The 8,358-nt window shown below is 39.9% G+C and overlaps 1 non-coding gene across 1 annotated transcript; it reads left to right on the plus strand.

The window, feature by feature from the left end:
• Positions 1-477: 477 nt before the first annotated feature.
• LOC140894201 (small nucleolar RNA R71) lies at positions 478-583 on the plus strand. The gene has a single exon (XR_012153747.1). It is a non-coding gene; the product is annotated as a small nucleolar RNA R71 (small nucleolar RNA).
• The last annotated feature ends 7,775 nt before the right edge of the window (positions 584-8,358 follow it).

Here is an 8,358-nt window from a genome sequence, read left to right on the forward strand (position 1 = left end):
CCTTGATTTGTATTGAATCCCGGAGGGGGTTTCAACACATTCTTGTTGTTGGCATAAGAAAAGTTTTCATGGTTACGTAAACCAGGATGATAAGTATTAGGAGGAGGGTTACCTCGATAGTTTCCATAGCCTTTGGGATTGATATATTGAGCTTCCTCAGGTGGATGAGATTCATCTATGACAACCGACACACCTGCAGGTTCTGCGATATTCACCTTGTTCAGAGAAGCCACTTGTGTACTCAACGCAGATAGCTGTGCAGTAATGGATGTAAGAGGATCCACACTGTACACTCCTTTCTTAACTCCCATACGTTCAGATGGCCATTGATAACTATTGATAGTCATCTGTTCCAGCATACCATAAGCCTGAATGGGATCCTTGGCAAATATGGTACCTCCAGCAGCGGAGTCCACAGACATTCTTGTAGGCGTATTCAATCCATTGTAGAAGAACTCTATATCTTCCCAATCTGCAAAATTATGATTAGGACAACGCCTTAACAAATCTTTGTACCTTTCCCATGCCTCGTATAGTTGTTCTGAATCATGCTGTTGAAAGGTACTGATCTCAATCTTTAGCTGGGTTGCCTTGGATGGTGGAAAGAATTTCTCTAAGAATTTCACAGCCATGCCCTCCCACGTTGTTATGCGTCCTAGTGGCAATGACTGCAGCCAACTCTGTGCTTTGTCCCTAAGAGAAAAAGGAAACAAACGTAAGCGTATTGTATCCTCAGAAACACCATTTATTTTAACAGTATCAGTAATCTCTAGAAAAGTGCACAAGTGTAAATGAGGATCAGCTGTGGCAGTTCCATTGAATTGGTTCTGCTGAACCATGTTGATTAAGGCCGGCTTCAACTCGAAGTTGTTGGCATTTATTGTCCCTCTAGCGATTCCAGAATAGTGAGCCTGGATCGTTGGCCTGAAATGATCTCTAATTGGCACCAAAGGAAATTCATTGACATCTTCTTCAGCCATGTTTAATTGTTCTTCTCTCCTAGCTTTTCTCAAAGCTCTTGCAGTTCGTTCAATCTCTGGATCAAAGAGCAAAGAATTCGCACTTTGAGATCTTCGCATAAACTGCAATTACGAACAATAGCAATTTATTAGTACTTAAATTAAAATAAGAAAAACTCTAAATTAAAACTTCGACTAATTGGTAACAAGATTAAAAAATAATCAAAATTACTCCCTGGCAACGGCGCCAAAAACTTGTTGTGAAATTTTCTCGCAAGCGTACGAGTGTCAAGTTTTAGTATAGTGAAAGAGAGAGTGTCGATCCCACAGGAAGTAAAATGAAAAGATTCAATACTTGTAATTAAAATAGTCTTAATTTTATCTAGAAAAATCAAACTTCAAGAGTTTTGCAGAATAAATAAAATAAATAAATAGAAATTATTCAGCTCACGCACACACAAATTTTGAGGAATTATCAATCAGAGAAAAATAGTCCAGAGATTTTGATTTCACTTGGTCTCGACAATATTCAATCCTAATTAATCTATTTTATGAATTTCCTTCGATTAATAACCAAAAACACTTAGATTATTCTATTCCCCTCTCCCGAGCAACAAATAGAGTGTATCAACTTACAATTCGATTTCAATATCCCTATTAGAAATCTAGATGTAGTGATATGTGTAAAATGATGTTCCTTAAAGGTTCTATTAAAGCTATATACTCTCCCGAGCTATATAAACAATTAACAGTGTAGTTCCTATTGATCCTACTCAAAATCCCCTCTCCCGAGCAATGATTCTAAGTAAATATAACAACTCAATTTATGGCCAATAAATTAAGAAGACATTCAATTCTAGAAACACAATTAATCTATAGAAATTCAATTCATTAAAATCAAAGATTCATGAATATGTCTCAACCAAGCTACGTCAACCTCTAGACTAGAAAAGTTTAGTTCATGCTCGAATTCAATAAAAACCAAATCATGTTTAATATCTCAAACATAATTCAACAATCAAAAGAAACTAAAAAGAAGAAACAAAACCGTAGTCTTTCTTCCGTGTCCGGTCGAAAAGTCTTCGTCTTCGTTCCAAGCAATCTTCAGTTCTTCAACTCCAAAAAACTCACAGAAGTGCTCTCTCGAATATTGTGTGTATTGGTGGCTGATAGATTCCTCCTATGACTCCTAAAAATCCCTTAAATATGACCTAACAATCGTCCAAAAAAATACCAAAGATATCCCCCAAGTTTCCATAAAAAATAGGACTCTAAAATTCCAAACAGACGACGGCGTGGGCGCGCCGAAACCAGGGCGGGCGCCCTGTCAACTCGCAAAACATGCTTTTAAAAATTCCTCAACGGCGCGGGCGCGCCTAGTGTCAGCGCGGGCGCGCTCCCAGCTCGACTCTTTATCTCAAATTCTTCATTAACAGCGCGGGCGCGCCTAAGGATAGGGCGGGCGCGCCTCTTGCTCGAACTCAGCCTTTTTTTCTGCACTTTTACAACTCTTGAATTTCCTTGTAAACTTCCATCTTGTAAGCTTATTTCCACTTGAACACATCAAAATCCATAACTTCCTACAAACACAAAAACAACAACAATTTCACGCAATATCTACCTGAAAACGCGGCGATCAGATCAATTAGGATTGATACCCGGTGCAGCGGAAGTTTAAAATTTTATATGGAACGATTCCATAATGGGTATCAACCTTACGATTAAATTGTGTGTGTAAAAATTAAATAACGATTATAAAATTTTTACCTTTAATCTCGAATCGAGATTTTGGACACCAACAGATTTCTCTGCTCTTGTTGTATATCCCTGGAACTGATGGACGAACTGTTCTTCAATCAGGTCCACGAACGGATAATTAATCCCTCTGATAGATTGCACTAGAAAATCTATCAGAAGTTTCTACGAAGAGAATTAACGAATTTGATCCGTTAAACCAGACTGTAATTCAAAATCACAAGCTGGATTTTACCGAGTAGAGAGGGAGGGGGGCGGCCACTATTGATAGAAAATACTTAGGTTTTCGAAAATTGTGACCTGTTGTGTGTAATTTCTGTACTGCAATAACTTATTTATAATGTAGGCCACTAACAGCTTAGGGCCCATTAGTCATAAGTTCAAGCCCGACAAGCAAAGCCCGCATGTTCAGAAATTAATATAAAATTCATCGTGACTCCGATTGATAAACCGATTTCACCAATGTGCACAGAAACCATTTCTGCACCTTTTAAAGTCAAGATAAATTTTTCTGAATCCGAATTCAGTGGTTTCCAAAAATGTCCATCCCTATGTCATTTTAGGAAATCTTACTCCTCTACTCATAATTAAGAAGTCCAACTTCTTTGTTCATTAAATTTAACTCTTTAAATTTAACTATCTCAACGGGGATTAAAAATCCATTACACTGTGTGACCCTCAATGGTTCAGGGATACAGCTAGCCGTGGGCTCACAACTCCTTGTGACTCGGAACAACAATTTCCGACTTGCCCATCGAATCATGGTAAGAGCGCCTAGCAACATCGCCCCATGATTCCCTAGGTATCACTGATAGTTCCTACAAGAACCAATAGATTTTGGTTAGCGTACAGTACGGTCCCTTCATCCATATATCCCGATCGAATCAACAACCATTGGTATATCGAGAGTCGCTCGAGATTCGATAACTATGCAATACATCTTGAAGATCAAATAGTGACATCGCATGTGCTACTAAGAAACCATTTCTTAAATCACATCATGTACTCTGGCCAGAGATTCGTCACACTAATATCTCCTCAGATCGCATAGGATATCCATACTCGCAAGTATGTGGTGAATCCTTGACAACAAAGCATCGACTCCTATATGTGTTGTAACTGTACCCAATCCCGACACCTGATGACCCCAATAGAGTCGGTAAACGAGTCAAAGCACAGTACTAGCATATAGAGTCTCAATGATGTTTCAAGTAGTAAGGACTAATGGTGTACAACCAAAACCGCGGACTATATCCACTCGATAAGTGATAACCACTTGGAAAGTCCGGATAGGGTAGTTCGATCATTCATCATATGAATATCCATTTGCATGCTTCGAACATCTCTATGTTCCTTACCAATGAAACGTGGTACTCTGCATCGCAAATGCTAGTCTCTAACTCGAGCGATCCTTATCCTTATTATCGGACGGCTCAATCGACTAGGAACAGTTTAGAATATACAGTGACTATAAGATGTGTTTCATGATAGACATCCCCATGTTCTACCACATCTTACATACACTATAGTATATTCAAGGTCTTTATCAAAACAACAATAGTATATCACAATATAACAATATGAATAAAGATAAAGTCATTGCCATTAATAAAAGTGTAAATAATATTAAACAAAAGATTGTTTATACAAAGAGTCATCAAAGCCCTTAGCCACAAGTTGGCTCACCGGGCACCCACTCTTTCAATCTCCCACTTGCCCTATAGCCAACTAGTCATACTACGTAGACCCATTGTTTCGCGATGTTTGTCAAATAATGGTCCTGGCAAGGGCTTAGTAAGTGGATCAGCGATATTGTCTGCAGAGGCCACTCTTTCGACAGTGATGTCTCCTCTTTCCACAATCTCCCGGATAATGTGGTATTTCCTCAGTACGTGTTTGGATCTTTGATGAGACCTTGGTTCCTTTGCCTGAGCAACGGCACCCGTGTTGTCACAGTACACCGGGACTGGACCAACAACTTCAGGAATGACGCCCAACTCTTGGACAAAATTCCTCATCCAAACGGCCTCTTTAGCAGCAGCTGATGCTGCAATGTATTTGATCTTCGAGTCATCCACGTCACTTTGGAAGCTAGAGTCGGTATAGCCTTCCAATTTTAGTTCTCTTCCTCCATATACCATGAACATATTCTTAGTCCTTCGCAAGTACTTAAGAATGTCCTTCACGGCTTTCCAATGCATTTGACCGGGATTAGCTTGATATCTGCTCGTGACACTCAGAGCAAATGCTACATCCGGTCTGGTAGATATCATCCCATACATGATACTACCTATGGCTGACGCATATGGTACATGTGTCATTTTCTCTATCTCTTCATCAGTCTTGGGACACATAGACTTGGATAGAGAAACTCCATGACACATGGGTAGATGTCCTCTCTTGGACCCATCCATTGAAAACCGTTTCAATATGGTGTCGATGTAGGTTGACTGAGTGAGTCCTATCATTCTCTTAGATCTATCTCTATAGATCTGTATCCCAAGAATATAGGATGCCTCACCCAAATCCTTCATCGAAAATCTACCTGATAACCATATCTTCGTTGACTGCAACATCCCTACGTCATTTCCAATGAGTAGGATGTCATCAACATAAAGTACTAAGAATGTCACCGCATCCTTAACTACTTTCTTGTACACGCATGGTTCCTCCGGATTCTTGATGAAACCAAAATCCTTTATTGTTTCATCAAATTTCTGGTTCCAACTTCTTGATGCTTGTTTTAGACCATAAATTGATCTCTGAAGCTTGCATACCTTATGCTCGCTTCCCATGGATGTGTACCCCTCAGGCTGCTTCATATAGATTTCTTCCTTAATGTCTCCATTAAGAAAAGCAGTCTTCACATCCATTTGCCATATCTCATAGTCATACCATGCAGCTATGGCAATAAGGATTCTTATGGACTTGAACATTGCAACTGGTGAAAAGGTTTCATCATAGTCAACCCCTTGTCTTTGAGTATAACCTTTCGCCACCAATCGCGCCTTGTAGGTCAATACCTTACCATCAGGCCCAAGCTTTCTCTTGTAGATCCATTTACACCCTATTGGAACAATTCCATCGGGAGGATCTACTAAAGACCAAACTTGGTTTGTATGCATCGAATCTATTTCCGACTGCATAGCTTCAAGCCATAAATTTGAATCCGCATCAGAAATTGCTTCCTTGAAGTTTCTTGGATCACATCCAACATCGGGTTCAACTTGATCCCCTTCAAGAAGAAGACCATATCGAATAGGAGGTCTAGAAGTCCTCTCGGATCTTCTAGGTACAGGCGTGTCTATCAATGGTTCCTGAGGTGTAGGATCGTTATTTTGCATTTCGGGTTCTTCTCGAATTTCTTCGAGTTCCATCATCTCGCCTTTCTTATCCAATAAGAACTCCTTCTCCAAGAAGGTGGCATTCCTCGAAACAAACACCTTTGTTTCAGCAGGATAATAGAAATAATATCCGATTGAATTCTTCGGATACCCTACAAAATAACATAAGGTGGATCGACTATCCAACTTATCTCCCACTATCCGCTTCACGTAAGCAGGACATCCCCATATACTCAAGTACGAATACTTAGGAGCTTTGCCATTCCATAACTCGTATGGTGTTTTGTCCACTGCTTTAGTGTGGACGTTGTTCAACAACAATACCGCCGTTTCAAGCGCATAGCCCCAAAACGAAGGTGGAAGCTCAGTGAAGCTCATCATGGATCGAACCATGTCCAACAAAGTTCGATTACGACGCTCCGATACACCATTAAGCTGTGGTGTCATAGGAAGAGTCCACTGAGAGAGAATCCCATTCTCTTTTAGATAGTCCAAAAACTCGGTACTCAAGTATTCTCCACCTCGATCCGATCGAAGTGCTTTAATACTTTTACCTAGCTTGTTTTCTACTTCAGCCTTGAATTCTTTGAACTTTTCAAATGCTTCAGACTTATATTTCATTAAATATAAATACCCATACCTTGAATAATCATCAGTAAAGGTAATGAAGTAGGTGTGGCCATATTGAGTCCCAACTCTAAATGGACCACAAACATCTGTATGGATCAAATCCAACAGATTTTGACTACGCTCAGGTTTCCCCTTAAAAGGAGATTTAGTCATTTTTCCTTTTAGGCAGGATTCACAAGTAGATAGAGAGTTAATATCAGACATATCAAACATGCCCCCTCCCACTAGCTTGTTCATCCTCCTTGAGGAAATATGACCTAGCCTAGCGTGCCAAAGGTTTGCCGGGTTTTGGCTATCGATTTTCCTTTTGTTTGTTGTTACCGGTTTATCAACATAATTTATTGGAACGTCTTTTAGTTTTAAGTTGTATAGATCATTTTCAAGTTGTCCATTTCCAATCAAACATTCATTCTTGTAAATATTGCAAATCCCATTCACAAAATTGCAAGAATAACCATATCTATCAAGCATAGAAACAGAAATAATGTTTTTAATCAAATCCGGAACAAATAACACATCTCTTAAAAGTAACTTAAAACCGTTCTGCAAAATTAAATAAACATCTCCCACGGCTTTAGCTTCAACTCTGGAACCATTTCCGAGCCTCAGCTGGGTCTCACCCATTCTAAGCCTGCGACTTCTTGTCATCACCTGCAAATCATTGCAAATGTGAGATCCACATCCGGTATCCAATACCCAAGAAGTAGTATTAAGTGAAACATTTATTTCAATATAGAACATACCCTTCGCAGTTCGCAACTGCTCTAGATATTCCTTGCAGTTACGCTTCCAATGACCGGGCTTCTTGCAGTAATGGCAAACATCCTTGGATTTTTCATGTTTGAAGCCTTTGTCTTGTACTTCTTCTCGGGTTCGATTTTCTTGGGTGGGGCAGAACGTTTCTTGCCCTTTGTACTTGGCCCCTTCTTAGCAGAAGAAGAGGAGCCCATCAAGAAAGCCGGTTTATCCTTCTTTAATGTGGATTCATATGTCACAAGCATATTGACCATCACTTCAAGGGAGGCCTCTATCTTGTTCATATTGAAATTCACCACAAATCCGTCAAACGAAGAAGGAAGAGACAGAAGTAGTAAGTCCACGTTGAGTTCATGCTCCAACACCAAATCAAGGGTTACCAACTTCTGTATGAGCCAAATCACTCGTACCCCATGATCACGGACCGAAGTCCCTTCACGCATGTGACATGTCATTAGCTCCTTTACAGTAGAGAACCTTTCAGCCCTCGATTGAGCCCCAAAAAGTTCCTTGAGCTGAACGTGAATGTCAGCAGCATTCACGGTGTCCTCAAATCGCCTCTGGAGTTCATCAGACATCGAGGCTTGCATATAGCATTTGGTCTTGATATCATGGTCCCACCATGTATCAAGTTTGGCTAACTCCTCCGGACTTACGTCAGCTGGTGCTTCCTTCGGAGGAGATTTTTCTAACACGTAGAGCATCTTCTCCGAAGTCAAGACAATCTTCAACTTACGGAACCATTCCGTATAGTTTGCGCCAGTCAACTTATTTTGTTCGAGAATCGAGAAAAGTGGATTACGCGAATTCATCTTATGAAATACTGAAAAGAAACAGACAAATATCAGTGATTGTTTAAGCAATTTACTAAGACATAAAATAGGCGATATTTATTTTATGAATCTCACTCCCAT

The sequence above is a fragment of the Henckelia pumila genome, chromosome 3, assembly GCF_033568475.1.
Source record: "Henckelia pumila isolate YLH828 chromosome 3, ASM3356847v2, whole genome shotgun sequence".
Classification (NCBI taxonomy): Eukaryota; Viridiplantae; Streptophyta; class Magnoliopsida; order Lamiales; family Gesneriaceae; genus Henckelia; species Henckelia pumila.